Here is a 15,675-nt window from a genome sequence, read left to right on the forward strand (position 1 = left end):
ACACGTTGTTTATTTTGTTTTTTGTTTTTTGTTGGTTTTTGTTTTTTTTTTTTTTTTTGTTCTTTTGTTGTTTTTTTCCTGTACTTTAGAGAAGTCTGGGATAGGGATGGTTAAAATCACGTCCTTGATGCAAGGTCTTGGCTGCAAAGGAATTCCCAGCCCCTGCCTCAATGCGTGGGTAGTGCACAGCTTTCAAACCTCAGCTGTGAGATGTATGTCTTTCCCTAGCTTCATTCTGAGAAAAAGATCTGTGAGCAGTAAACAGCCAGCACGGAAAACTTTAATGCAAATAGTTAACGCTTTCCTAACTTCTCACAAACAGAAAAGAGAATTTTACTACAGAAATTTTTGGCAAAATACAACACCCCCAATGTTATCTGTAATCAGAATTATTTCTGTAATCCTAAACAGCCATTTTAAAGAATAACATTTTCCAAGGCATTTTAATTGATTGAATAATGAGCATGCAGGAATCCACAAAGATCAATCAAACAGCTGCTAATGACTTGATGCGCAGACCAACCCTGCATACAGGTGAATGTGCCCCGTTCTGTGAGGAGGCCAACACCTTCCCTCAGCACCACCTGAAGCTGATAACTGGCATCCTTTTGATCCAGCATTGCAGCTTTTGCTTTTGTTTTCATAAGTGGCTCGCTGACCAACAGTGTTAAGTTGGATTTCCTAGCTGTGTCTAGCTGATGTGACACCAAGCACTGACAGACGCTGGCTTCATCATCAGGATTCCCCTTCCCTTCTTATTCACCTGTTTTCATGAGAATCTGCAGATTTTTCTGGAAAAAGTTCAAAGTATAGCAGTGCAGGCACAGTGACACAATATGGTCATACAGGTTTTTGTTAAGGAAATGGAGGTGAGAAGGCGGGTCCCTGAGGAGAGTGCATGAGCAGTGAATGTGCGTGAGAGCACAGCTGAACCAGCTGGAGCTCTGCCAGCTGACAAGAGCTGAAGACTGTGCCCATAACATGCATTCTAGCTATTCATCTGCACGGTGCATTGAGAATCCAAACGGTCTGCTTTTCTTAATGCAGCATGCCACTTGAAGTAGATTTCTAGGACATAACTGCTGTAACTACTCCATGTATTTATTATCTTTGCACAATAGCTGACTCCAAAGCTTAACGGAACAGGATATAATTTCTTGCAAAGTAACAATGTCTTGTTAAATTATTCACATTATTTGTTAGACAGATACTGATAATCATTATTTGGTATTCAAGAGAAAGACAAAAATGACTATTTGTTACATTCCTCCATTATCTAATACTCCTAAAACGTATGTGAAGTAACATGTCTGATGGATTGCTGCCGAGGATGTGTGTACTTGTTTGGCTTTATTAACAGAGAGAAACAGCGACTGGAACTTATTTGCAAGCATCTCCATGTAGCCAGGTGAGCACACTTCAGTTCCAGGTGCTCAGCTTCTCTTCCACATGCAGGAAATGTCCCACTTTGGTGCAGGTCCTATTCTCACACCCCTTGGCCATTTGCTAGCCCATTCTCACCCTCATTACAGAGGCTTCATGCCTCGACCCCCTGCACAGAGCCAAGATCCCTCCAGGGGTCTCACTTAGCCCCGAGGTAAATTGATGCTGACATTTGCCTTCGGAGATGAAAACCTATTAGATTAAACGTTTGCTGTGTTTCCCAACCCAGTCAATACCCCACTAGGAAAAAACACCATTCATAGACTTGATTCATCTGACAGAATGGGTTGTGGGCAGGATTTATTTTCTCACTGTCGCTTCCCACTGAGGCAAGGAGTATTTACATGTGTTAATAGACATTAGTCATGTAAATCTGCAGTTCATCAATGGGAAAAAAGGACTCCAAAAATTGTTAAATCTGATTTTTTAGAAGATTAGAAACAAGCCGCACTTAATCATATGTTGCTATCACTCTCTTTTTTTGTTTTTAAGAATGTCATTATGATTACTCAGATATAATGACCCAAGTATATTCAGTTATGCAGAACAACAAAGGAAAATCAAGTATCCTCGATTCCCTGACATGTTCCTATGGAAATAACAGATTAAAACTTTCAAAGCAACGTATTTTCTCATCTTCCATTTTAATCATCACATTATATATCACTACCATTTGAATGCAAAAACAGAACTTTAGTTTTAAATGCGCACCCAGGTTCTTCATATGATTTCATTTCTTTAAACCCTGCAAATGAGTTATCAGCTGATTTTATAACCTTGAACAATGGGCTTTTACCCTCATTACCAAGCAGGAGCAAACAAATCCCCAAATAGAAGAACAATTCCAATTTTTATCTGCCAGTACAGTCCATTTGGGGCACAGCAGCCCTGGCTGTCAGTACAAAAATGATAATTTTGTATATGGCAGTATACAGTAAGGCAGAGAAGCCTTACATTGTCAGAGATGACTGAGGATCATCAGCAACATGAGGAGATTTCTGCACGGTGAGGACAAAGGTGGTTTAGAAAGTTGTGTTCAAATAGCAGCTGTAGAAAACTCTCTACCAGGTGGAAGGCTGTTCAGATTTGTGGTGCTGTTGAAGTCTGTCCCAGATTGTTACTTTTCATGTTTTCATGATGATGAAGTTCACAGTGAGGGTGACGGAGCATTGGAACAGGTCACCCAGGGAGGTTGCAGGGTCTCCTTCTCCAGTGATATTCAAGACCCATCTGGACTCCTACCTGTGAAACCTGCTGTAGGAAGCCTGCTTTGGCAGGGGGGTTGATCTCTGGAAGTCTCTTCCAACCCCTACAGTCCTGTGATTCTGTAAAGTTTACTGACCCTGTTGTCCCATCTGCCCCAGCAGAAGTCTGAAGGTGAGGCTTGACCTACAAATAATGCACTATAGGGCAAATAGAATGCACCTCTTCCACAGCCCCTGCAGAGCTTAGCTAGGCCAATACGCAAGGGTGAGAGTAGAACTAGTACCTATGGTTCTTTACTAAACACTGTGATGAAAGATCTGTCATCAGCTTTTGGGGGTGCCAGATGCACCGTGTTGAGATGGTCATGTTCATCTATATTCTTACAGAACCTTCTGAGGGTCTCTAACAGATCTGCAGAGCAGCACATCTCTCCTGCATCAATCCAACCAATATGCCTGGACTTTGCTTCGTTACACCATCCAGCAATTTGCTTGGTATGGAAGGCAGCCATACTAAACAGTGGTTTCCCGGAATTTGCTTTTTAAAAAAATCTGTGCCTATTTACTGATCCATTTCCTGTTATATGACTGATGGAAGGCATGGGTTGCACATCCCACTTGGTCATTCAGCAGTCTTGAAATTGAGCCTCCTAGGGAGTCCAGGGTGAACCCCAGCTGGCCTTGGTGATCTGTTGCTGTTCATTCCATCAGTTTGCTCTAAAATGTCCTCTACTGACAGTTCAGTCTGAGGTGGTTTCTTGCTCAGCCCCCAGTAACAAAATGCTCTGCATGGGAAACTTCCCAAATCTCCTCTGCACAAAGGTCTCATTTGCTTCCATTGATATGACCCTTTTTTCTCTAAGTGCTTCCATTAGATCATGGCCATCTCTTGGCCTATGTGTTCGCTGGCAAGCAGCCTCTGCCTGATGTAGTTTAAAAAGGTCTTATTATTGGTTTTTATGCCTTTCAGTAAATTATTCCTCAAAATCTGTTTTGGCCTATTCTACTACAGTTTTGCATCTGATTGCAGAGCTGGTGCTCTTCCTGGTCTCACCAGCTTGGATACAACCTGCACTTCATTGACAGCTCTTCCACCAGCTGTTTAGCATGAGCCTGCTATACATCCTTTATTAAATATTTCCTGATATCTGGAAATATCTTTACTGAGACCCCATGGTTTGTTTTTAGGTTGTCTATAGACAACCCCCATAACACAGCCATTTTACTATTGGCTTTCACTTTCAATTTCCTTTTAACAAGCAGCACATCCACACATTTCCATGCAAGCTGCAAACACCGCCTTCCCTCAGCATCCAGCTGTGGTACAGGCACTGGGGGACACCTCCAGTAGGGCTGACAACCAACCTATCTATCTTCTAAACAACCTGAGCACTGACTCCATCCACTCTGCTTACACTTCTTGAGCCATTTGGCAGGAACTTTGGAGCATAAGGAGCCTTCTCCTTTTCCAGAGCTCGGGACAGGGGGCCCTCTCACCTCCTTCTCTATCACCTCAGCTGCAGCAGGACGTGCAACTGAGGCACCCCAACATAGAGAATGTTGGGTGAACCCCACTGCTTCTGGAAACCAGCCCGCACCATCACCAAGCAAGCAGTCAGGCCAAGCAACTACTTCTTCTGCCTTTAATATGACTCCTGTAAAGCCTTCTTTTATGATGTCCCCTCACTAAATATCAATCTTTAAAGTGCAGTGGCTCATCTTTTAAAATGCACTTGACTGGACTCATCCCTGTATGCAGAATCTTCAACAGCTTCCTGTACATTTCACAATCCAGCACAAAATCTCTCCCCACTCTTAATGACTTTCTGATTTATTGACCTGTCTGTCTTTCCTGACTTCAGCTCCATGAGCTTTATTTATTCCTTTTGTACAGAGTTCAGGGAAATAAACAGTGCACAGATCTCTTTTACAACCAATAAAAGTATGATGGCGATAGAATAACAAAACTATCATTAAGAAACGTCCTTCCTTCAAGGTACTCCCTCTCACTACTTTTTGCTTCAGCTTGCATAACCAGGCCTGATGAACTCTGAGCAATTATCCCTGCTTGGGATTTCTTCCTAATGCCATTACCTCTAATGGCACCAGCAAAGATTTTGCTTCAAGTGTGGCTTTCACTGACTGTGTAATCACCAACATGTGTGCTCAAATAATCTCCTCTGTGTTGGAAGAGATGTCTTGGGTTAAATTAGTGAAATCTGAAAAGCTTTCAGAACAGAAATTTTCAAAATTTGTTCCTCCTTATCTCTCGTGTTTTTCCACAAAATAAAATATTCCTCTTTTCCTGAAGAGAACTGCTGTGATCTCAAACCACGTGAGCCAGCAGTGTGCAATCGCAACCTGGAAGGCAACAGCATCCTGGACTGCATCAACAGAGGGGTGGCCAGCAGGGAGACAGTGGGGATTGTCCCCCTCTGTTCTGCCCTCAGAGGCTCCGTCTGGAGTATTGCACCCAGACCTGGGGTCCCAGTAAAGGTGAGGTGTAGAGCTATTGGATTGGGTCCAGAGGAGGGCAATGAAGATTATCAAAGGGTGGGAGCACCTCTCCTATGAGGAAGGTTGAAGGAGTTGGGCTTGTTTAGCTTAGAGAAAAGAAGGTCTTGAGGAGCCCTCAACTGCAGCCTCCCAGTACTTGAAGGGAGCTTATAAACAGGATGGGGACTGACTTTGTACTCATAGTGATAGAACAAGGGGAAAAAGGCTTTAAAATAAAAGAGGGGAAAATAAGGTTAGGTGTTAGGGGAAGATTCTTTACTCAGAGGGCAGTGAGGCCCTGGCACAGCTGCCCAGAGAAGCTGTGGTGTCCTATCCTTGTAGCATTCAAGCCCATGTTGGATGGGGCCCTGGGCAGCCTGATCCGGTGGGTGGCAGCCCTGCCCACGGCAGGGGGTTGGGGCTGGATGGGCTTTAATGTCCTTCCAACTCAAACCATTCTGCAATTCTATAGTTTAATGATTCTATGCTAGCTGTTCTCATATATAGGAGAAAAGGAATAAAGAAAAAACGAATTTCTATCTATGTTCCTTCAAACAATCCCTGTCTTTCACAATATAGCAGACACTAAAGCACTAAGATTAAATAAGTACCAGTGCAACTGGCCTGGATGAACCAGCCTCAAGAGCTGAGGAGAAGAAATCTGCACAAGAAAGATGAGGTGACCACAGGAACGAGCAGAGTGATGTAAATTCCAGTGGAACAGTTTACAGAGAGTCTATTTAGTTAAAATGCCACACATCTGGAGGAACCAGATACTGATCACACCTAGAAAGTAGAAGTCTGCAGCCTGGAAAAAGTCCTTAAGAGAAATCCATGGATTCTAATAGTTAAGAAAGGACTGTTTATTAAAAAAAAAAATAATAATCCTGTTAAAAGTACATCCACGTGCAGCACTGATGAAACCAAAAGGGGAATACACAGTGTAGTTCTGACATCCATTTTCCAGGAAGTATATTGAAAAATCAGCAAGCACATAAAGAAAGGAGCTGCAAAATGACTGGACAACCAGAGAGCTGCTCCCTGACAGAGGCTGGGAGTTCAATCTGTTTAGGTCATCAAAAAGAGGACTGAGGGGTGATGAGGCAGAGAGCAGATAAGCACTTTAAGGGAGTGAAAATGCTGGGTAGTAAAGAGCTCTTTTAATCTCTTGGAAGAAAGGGACAGCAAGCATCAAAGACTGGATGGTGAGTTCAGGCCCACTCAAATGGCAAAAGTGGTGTACATTTTTAGCACTGGGAGCAAACCGCCACAGAAAGTTATGGATTTCCTCCTCTTTAATTATTCCAATGAATTATTAAAGCATTTCTGAACAGTATGCTGCAGGCTAACATGAACATCCTGTGCTTCGCACTGAGATACGTGTGTTACGCTGAGGGGCAGAGGAAGCAAGGGGAGGTGAGAGCAGTTTCTGCCCTTAGCCATCGCCACAAGGCAAACGTCTTTCAAGCCCTCATCCCCGTTGTCCCTCGCAGGAAGGAGACAGCTATTTCCAGTCAGCAAGCCAGAACCGAGGGCCTTTTTCTCTCCTATACAGGGGCTCTAATGTCTCTGCTCCCAGACTGACTTCTGTGTTCCAAGATCTTTGGCAGCAATGCAAAAAGACGGCCACGAGATTTTGGCCTTTCAGTACTTGGGAAGAGGAGGCAGTGAAAAGCATTTGGTTTGTCCATCACAGAGGGGACTTTCCCTTGTTTACATTTTAGATATTTGCACATATCGTTCTTCAATTAGCCTCCCTTCCAACATGTGTCCATCAGCCACAACTGTTCAAATTATCACTTGGTGGGTTTTGTTTCCTTTTTTCTTCTGTATGTTCTGCCTTACATCCCAGGCTCTGTAAAACTAGTAACCTTTTATGGTTATGGGATTGTTACTGGTGTTTATGTGGTTACCCTTCAAATCCTACTAACCAAGAAACCATGTCAAAGTGGGTGTCTGCACACTGCTCACTGCTGCTGGGTGCGCTCAACAGACACTAGCTGGCAGCATCATGTTTGCTGCATGCATGAGCCTATGAAGTTATTCATACCAAAACGCACTTCTGCTGTTTAGTTGAAATCCTATCATCTTTACCCTTGCAAGGTTTTTCTTGGCTCAAGACACAGTTGTTTTTGTCATTTCCTCACCAGGCACAACACAAAGGCTTTATTGACTATTCTAGCTTGAGTAAAGGAAGATACCAAGAAGAGTTTTGCTTATCTGGTTGGCTCCAGCACATGAAAGACTTACATTGAAACCATTTTCAGCACAGTGGGAATCAGGACTGCCAAGACCATGAGTTAGTGTTATTACTTTTTAATTCTTTATTATTGCACCTAATACACTTCACCCGTTTACAAAAACAGTTCCTAGTACACATATTTTCCATCCTTTCACTTCTAATTTTGGGCTCCAAAATCCACAAGTTTGGTTCATGCTCCAGCGGGGCAAGCATGCCCAAATAGGTCTACAATCCTGGGAACCATCTCTGGGAGCAGAATTTTCTGCTTCCGAAAGGCTGAGGAAGCTGAAGCCATCCCTTGTCACAGCCAAAGGTGCTCCACAGCTGGGGCTTGAGGTGCTCTTCAGGCTGAAACTCTGGGGAAGGCAATTCTCCTGTACGGGGAAGGGCTCAGCCCACCCATGTTCAGCTGAGCTGGTGAGGACATAGGTCATAACCAATCTGTGCTGTTCAAGTTCCCCAACACCTGACCACTTCACCACTGGAGGCAAGAGGGAAAAGGGAAGCTTAGCAGATGGTAGACAAGGCAATATGGGCCTTACCTGAATAAGTGCCCCAGAGCAACCGTGTGTTGCAGGCGAGGCATCTCGCACACACAGAATTTGGAAGCACATCTTACCACAAGGACCTTAAGCCGCAGTACATGTTACAGAAATCTCTGGCCCCTCCAACAAATGCCTGCGCCAAGTGGCAGAAGAAAAGGAAATTGAAACTGGTCCCTGACATCCACCTTGATTCCCTTTGCTGAGCTGCATCCAGCCTTGGCTGGTAGTCAAGTTCTGCAGCACAAAATCCCCAGTCCTTGTACGTGCAGCACACGTGAGTGGCCCTTGCTATGGAGAAAGCATTTTGCAGGCTGGGAGCTGGCCCAGGGACAGGCTTGCTTTCATGAGAAAAGGTTGAAGGTTCAGGCTCTGATTTGTTTGATAATTTTTATTGTGCCGGCCGACATGCTTAAAAGAGATTTATTCATGAAGAGGGCAACATCAGCATCTCTTCAAACATCTTCATCTGCGAACAGATGAAGAAAAAAATCTGTAAACAGCAGAAGTAAGTGAGAAAGCATGAAGAGCAGCATACAAAATTACCCCTGCCTTGTGGGTCACTTTGGAGCACCTTTCAATTTTATTTATTAAACAGTTTCTGCACAAAGTGTGTTTTGCTTGATGCAGACGTCATGCAGTGAATACTAAAAGGATGCCTGAGTTCTGAGGCGCTGGGGGCAGGGGGAGGGCGGGAACGTCCCTTTATTCCTGGAGTTATTGTTTTATAAATAAAAGGTGCTGCTGAGAAGGTGTGTATAGCACAGATAGGGCATAAAGGATCACTGCAGTGGGTTGATAGGGATGATCTGTCGTTGAAAACCCATTAGTGCAGACGGTAGGTGAGGTAAAAGTGCTGAAATGTCAGGATGTGGAACGCCGGAACAACCCTTAAAATAGTTCCTCCAAAAATAGCCTCTGTGGGTAACAGGAGGGGGCTCTGCCTGCATTTATTTCTATTACAACTCAGTGACATGCTGTCCCTTGAGCGCTCTTGCTCACAGGCAGCAGCTGCCCAGCGATGGGGCAAGCATTGCTCTGCACATGTGTGGCTGTGACCTGAGGAAGGATGGCCCAAGAAGCAAAGCAAAGACCAGAGTGGAGCAAAGCTGTGTGGGTGGCTGCAGAGATGCTTGGTGTGACTGGAACAAGGGCTCCGGGAGCACCCGGCAGTGCTTTGGAGTGGCCCAGCCACACCTCATGAGAGAATGAGACCTGGAACTCAACCCACCTTCAGCTTCTGCAGGGAAAATATCTTAACAAGAAAAAAAAAAAGAAAAAAAAAAAGGCATTTTGGCTAAAGACAAGTCACCAAGTGCCCCCTGAACACAACAGTCAGAGGACAAGAGATGCCAGACTTTGTTCTCGGTGTACAACATAGACACAACCCAAGGCAGAGAAGGGGAAGCCCCACGGAAAGGAAAACCGTAGGAGAATTTTGGCACGTGGTGAAACAGCTGTGTCAGCAGCATTTCATCTGCAATATGTGCAGCGAACATAGGTGGGAGTTCAGTGCCTGGTTTGCAGCCGGCAGCCTGCGAGTCAGCGTGATGACTCAGGGCTTTCGCTTTCTCTGCAGGCAAAGGCAGTCAGACCTCGCACAGGCAGAGTTTCCGTTTTTGGGGATAAAAGACCACTTCTTGCTCTTCTTGTCCTGACAAAGCCAATATTGCCTATTCGTTGCACGTCAGGAATTTTGTGAACAATGGTCTCTGCCCTGAAAAGAGCTGTGTTCAGTGTCTGCTGGCTTTATAGCCACCTTTTCTGTCCTTAGCAGTAGTGTTTTCACACCCTTTGAAACTCACTGATCTGATGATCTTGAGATCAGCAGGGGAACAGCATCCCCCTCCATTGGTACAGCTGTTACAGGTGCCTTTCTCCTGGTGTTTTGTTTTGTATCTCTGTGTCCTACCTGTGTACTATCACCCCATGTAAATCCAAAGGGTCCAACCTCTCCTGAAAGCAGTGACCATCTACTGCCTCCAGCACCTCAAGAGCTTTGCCTTCCTCCAGGTGACAGCGGAAGATGAGTGTCAGATTTATACCTCGGTCAGGCCCAATGAAATCATTGAATCATAAAACCATCAAGGTTGGAAGAGACCTCCGAGATCACCTAGTCCAACTGTCAACCATAGGCATCATGCCCACTCAAACAGCATGGGATTTGGAATAAATGAAGTGTAAACAGTTCACTTGGGGTACTGAAAAGGATGAGGTGGAAGTAAATCTGGGTGATGCTGCAACCGTACCAATAGCTGAGCAAACACAAGCATTGCAGCACTTGGGAAGGTATGGGAGGAGGCAGAGTGCAGCTTAGGAAGCATAAATCACAAAACGTATCTATCTTTTCCAGTCATTAGGAAACGAGAATGAATTACAGAAACAGAGAAAAGAGAGAAGGTCAACGGAGAAGGGCTAAAGGTTAATTTCCCAATTGCAAGGATATGAAAGGTAATGGCCCCAGATGCCTGTGAATTTCCTTTCAAAAGAGGCACCATCATTTAATGTGCTCTTTTATTAACGCTCTCGCATCAGCTTCTTAGTTGCAAGATGGTTTTCTCTTCTGCTATTAATGAGAACAATTCACACAACACAGTCTTCTGATGGACCCTGCAGTTTTCAACATGTTAGGTAAGGGCAGTAAATCTATCAGAAAACCAACCTATTCCTGCTGGTCAATGGGAACTTTGCCTCCAATGTCCATGGTGATGTGAAAGGTCCAATTGCAATGACTAATGGCATTACTCACATCTTTACTGGAACCTGTTGTTTATGAGCAATTCCAAAATGTTTGTTCAGAGCACTCAATTTAGATGCAAACATTGCCAGCTTGCATTGCATTTTATGATACTGGGAGCTCTCAAGCCCGCTGTGTGTCATGCAGGCTGCCCGCTGCTCTAGTGCAAGTGAGGCATTTGCTTTGTGGAGCTTACAAAGGCCCTTTCGTATAGTGAGCACTGTACATCATGGGAAGCTGGAGGAGCACTCTGTGTCTTAGACCTGAAGTTGAAAGGTCTAAGACCAAACTTAGACCAAAAGTTGAAAGGCAGGTGGAGGAAGTCACAGTCCTCTCAGTCCTTTTCTCCTGACCCTCGGGAGATGTTGGACACCGGTGTACAGACCCAGCACTATGTGACTTGTTCTGTGCCCTCCAAATACCCCTAAACCATATTTGACACTTGATCAGCGAGCTGCTCCTCACATAAATGGCACTAACAGAGCCATGCTTTATTGGTACATCTCAGAGCACTAGACACGTATATTGCCATTTTTCAGGATGTGGGATGCAAGATGAATAGATTTCATACCATGACTTCCAAGCCTCCATCCAGGGGCTGCTGATGAACTGCCCCATTCACAGCAGTTATGGCAGCTATTTATGTTAAACAGATTAAAGGCTAAGCGCCTTAGATTTTCTCTGAGTGATGTGTTGTTTCAGCTTCCTTTACGTCAAAATTTGTTTGTGCATGTGAGGAAATACTGTGCTCACACTTCCCTGGGGAAAAAAAAAAGTTCATGGACTCAAGTTGAGATAATTTTGTTATGATAGAGATGTTCTCTGGCGAGGGGCTGAAAAGGTTGGTGCTGTGTGACTATTACTTATTAAAGTACCCGTAATTCTTTTTATGCCTTGGAAGGAGACTTTTAGGGCAGATGCAGTGGGAAGGACTTCACCATCTCCTATAGGACTAAGGCAGTTGTGGCCCAGACCCTTTCCACTGAAGTCAACAACTAAACTCCTAAAAATGAGCTCTGTCAGAAAACGAGTACTTCTTTACGTACCATAAGTTACAAGACTCAAAAGTAATCAACTCCTTATGTTTTTCACAGCTTTGGTATTTATTGGGATTAGAGTCAGATTCTTTGGAAACACTTTCTAGCACTGTTTAAAGACTCAATTTTGTGTTTTATGTCATTTAACCGCTTGGAAGCTTTTGTTCAAAAATAACTGCAAGTATTCTTATGCCGTGAGTATAATGGGATGATTGCATGACTACAGAAATCCTGAAGATTTACATAAACAAGGTGACAAACCTTCCTCTGCCTCATCCTTGTGCATGCCCTCTATTGCCTGCACACAAATCTCTGCCCTGTATCACAGGTTGTTCTCATTTTCCCGCAATTACCAAAAATCCTGTCCTCCCTCTTATAAGAATCCTCCAGATCAGCACTGGCGGGGTTGCAGCCCTTATTCCCCAGCATTCTGCAGGCCACCAGCCCGAGGTCCCCACTGTGGACAGATGTTTGCCTCTGCACTTTTGCAGCAGCAAAGCGTTGCTCTCCATAGCACCAAAGGCTGGGAGTGCCTGTGCCTCCGAGCGCTCTCCCAAATCGATAGCCTCCTGTTGCTGCGCAAACACCTAACTGGAGCAGAGATGTTTATTTTCAAAGTGGGAGACGCTGCTTCTGTGACTGTTTTATTACAACGATTTTGATGCCGAACCTGCAATCTGTGCGCCAAGACAAGCCTCCCCTTGATTTCAGTGCAAGCGCTGCCTGCCTCACAATTGCAGAATTAGCTCTTTGCTTTTATTTCTATTGGAAAACAAGCCTGCACTTGACAAGGAAAAGGCAATAAGTGGATCATGTCAGGGAGACATGCTCCTGTGAGAAATTTCTAGCAGGAAAAACCCAGCTTCGGGATGGCAATAAGCTACAGGACTGTAGTTTCAAGGATTCTGGGGAGGAGCGTGGTCGGGGACCGCGGGAAGGAGAACCTGCGTGGTCAGGGAAAAAGCCTCACTCCATCGTGAGCCTCAGGCACCCGTGTGAGAGCCGACATACGGGCAGAAAGGCTGCAGCCGCGGAACGAAGACTGAAAGCGCCCACGGGGGAGTTCGGGGCTCACACCAGCACGCGGATTTCTGCGGGCAGGCGGTGATCTGGCCGCAGTGTGTGCCCCCCAGAAGGGCAGCAGTCCCAGAAGAGGGGCACGGAGCCCGAGAGGAAAAGCGGCCCACGACCCCCTCCGGGCTCTGAGCTCCAGCAGCCTGAGGAAGGACCGGAGAGACAACGGCCGGTCAATATTTTAATTCATCTCATTCCATCACAGGGCGTGCGCACCACAACTCCCCTCACCGGCTTTTAGCTATGGGGTGGGGGGGGGGGAGGGAGGATGCTCCCGGCCCCCTCCCGCCCTACCTGCCCCCAGCCCAGCCCTACCAACACCATTTTGCGCAGGGAGGGGGGGAACCGGGGGTCGGTCCCGCCCGGCTCCGCAGTGGCAGCGCTGCCCCGTCACCTGACCGCCGTGCGCGCGCACCGCACCGCACCGCGCCGCCCCCCCCCGCATCCCCTCCCCTCCCGCGGGGGCGGGGGTGCCCGGTATATACGGCCCCGCCGCCCCCGCCCCTGCCTGCCTCCTGCAGCAGGGGAGGCCGCCGCTCGCCGCCGCACCGCGCCCGGCCCCGCAGGTGGGCGAGCCGCAGCGGGGTCCTCCGGGTGAGTGCGCGCGGTCCCCCCCTCCGCCGAGGGGTGCGGACCTGTTGCGGGCGGCCCCGCTTCTCCCCCCACCACCACGCCCCGGGTCCGGTGAGCTGCGCGCTGGGGCTGGGGGAAAAGTTTCCGCAAGTGGCGGAGGTGCCGCGGAGGGGTTCGGGGCGGGGGGCGGCCGGGCAGCCGCACCGTGCTGCGGGCGGGGCGGGCGCTGCGGAGGTGCCCCGGCCGCTGGGTCCGCGGCGGCTTCTCACCGAGTATTATTTCTTAAGTTGTAATCGCCCTAACTTCAGCGGGCATCGCATCCGCCGCTTCCAGCCCTGCGAGGCGCGGAGCAGAGCGCATCTCGCCGCTCGCCCGTATCTCGCTCCGTTCGGACGGCTGCGCGGTGCCGGCGCTGCCCGCAGAGCCCCATCCGTCGCGGGGCACGGCGCGTTTCGGGGCGCTGCCTCGCGGGAAGGTTCCAGAAGTGCGGCGGCGTGGCCGTGGGCGTGCGGCATGCGCCCACCTCCTGCGGCGATGGCTGCGGTGCGGCAGCCCCGGGAGGTGGCACGCAGAGCCCCGCGGATGATGTGCTCGGAGCCATCGTGGAACGGGCAGCGTCGGGCTGCGCTGCTTTATCGAGGTGCTTCCGAGCAGAGCCCGCGGCTGGGAAGTCAAGGGGAAAAACAAACAAACAAACAAACAAAAAAACCCCCAAAATTAACAACAACACAAAAGCAGAGGTGGGGATGCTTGCTTGTTACAGTCCTTCCTGCTGTGGTACAGAGATAGATGCATGTGTAGCACTGCTGTTGATGAGCTCTGTGCAGCACTTCACTGACAAACCAGAAACGTGAGGGTGTCTGCTTGAGGAGAAATGGGGTATTGGAGGAGCCCTTGGATTTCCAGTGTCGCCTTGCGAATGCTGCCCTTCTTAGCACCTCACCAAGGTGTGAAAACTTGCTTTAAAGCTTTTTTATTTTACTTTCTTCCCCTGAAGCTTTAGCATAAAGGGAGTGGTTACTCATGGATGCGCATTGCAGGTGTTGCTTCAGCTCCTTCCTCTCGATGGTTCTAATGTTGAAACACTCAGCACACGCCTCCCGATTTGCTGTGTGCCTCACGCACCCCCTGTTAAAACAAGGTGACATTGGGGATGGTTGCAGGGCCAGGCGGTGCCTGATGGCAGTGCTTGCAGGGCCGCAGTAACACCTCTGTTCCCTCTGTTGCAGGTCCCAAGATGGCCGCCGCTGCCTGGCCCCCTCCTGCAGTTTGCTGCGCTGCGTGAGTACCTGGCAAGCTCCTACTGTGGTGCCTTGGGGTCGGGGAGGGGATCTCAGCAAGAGGATTTCTGCCCATCTTTAACTGGGTGGGTTGGTTGCAACAAAGCGGGACTGCAGAACGTTGCAGGTGTTTGGGATTGGGGTGGGTTGCGTATGAAGGACTGTGCGCTTAGTGCCATAAAAGAATAGTGAAGAATGCACCTGTGCTTCCAGTGCTCACATCACCAGCCCCTGTTATTTCATGTCCACGAGTGAGATGTATTTCCATTAACTTGTGATGGTGCTTTGGCCTTCCTAGAGCCATTGGGATGTGGCAGGTAAGTACCTGGGGATGGCCTTAGTGCCGCTAGGGGCAAACCACAGAGCACAACCAAGGTATGGTAACGTGTATCACTTGTTTTCTGGGGAAGTCGTGGCATTCATGGAATAAGAATGCAGACGACCTTACCGTTAGGAAACATCTGCCTGTTTGCAAAAGGTTGGCCATGTTGCACTGCTGGTTAAGTCATTGTGGGTTACACGATGGAGTATTAGTGTAATAAGGAACTCCTCACCGTGCCTGCATCTTTGCCTGCACAACAAGTTGTGGTCCTGAAAGCTGAGTTCTGCAGAGATGCGTGGCGATGTCTGGAGATGCAAACTCTGTTTGAAAGATGCTGCAAAGGAGAAAACTGATGGATAACCCACCAGGTGGGCTTAGGAATAGATGGTGGGAGTGGCCAGGCCTGTCTGGTTACCTTCTCTTCAGTGCACCCAGCTGAGTGATGCCCTGTAGGACTGGTGCTACGTGTCTTGTTTTCAGTTCGACCGGGTTACATAGTGAGTCCAAGGAGAGCATGGTACTACCTGAAATTGCTTTGAGAACAGAAAATGCTATCTGCACTCTGTCGGTGTCTGTGGTATTTTCTGATAGGATGTATTTTAGCATTTAGTACTAAGATAATGTTGCCTGCAATCACTCACATAAATAGCAATCAAGCAAATCTTGATGTTTTTCCATGAGGAATTTACCACTCTTATGAATGAATTAGAAGGTGAAGTTCATG

The sequence above is a fragment of the Tetrao urogallus genome, assembly GCF_951394365.1.
Source record: "Tetrao urogallus genome assembly, chromosome: 7".
In the NCBI taxonomy this organism is placed as follows: domain Eukaryota; kingdom Metazoa; phylum Chordata; class Aves; order Galliformes; family Phasianidae; genus Tetrao; species Tetrao urogallus.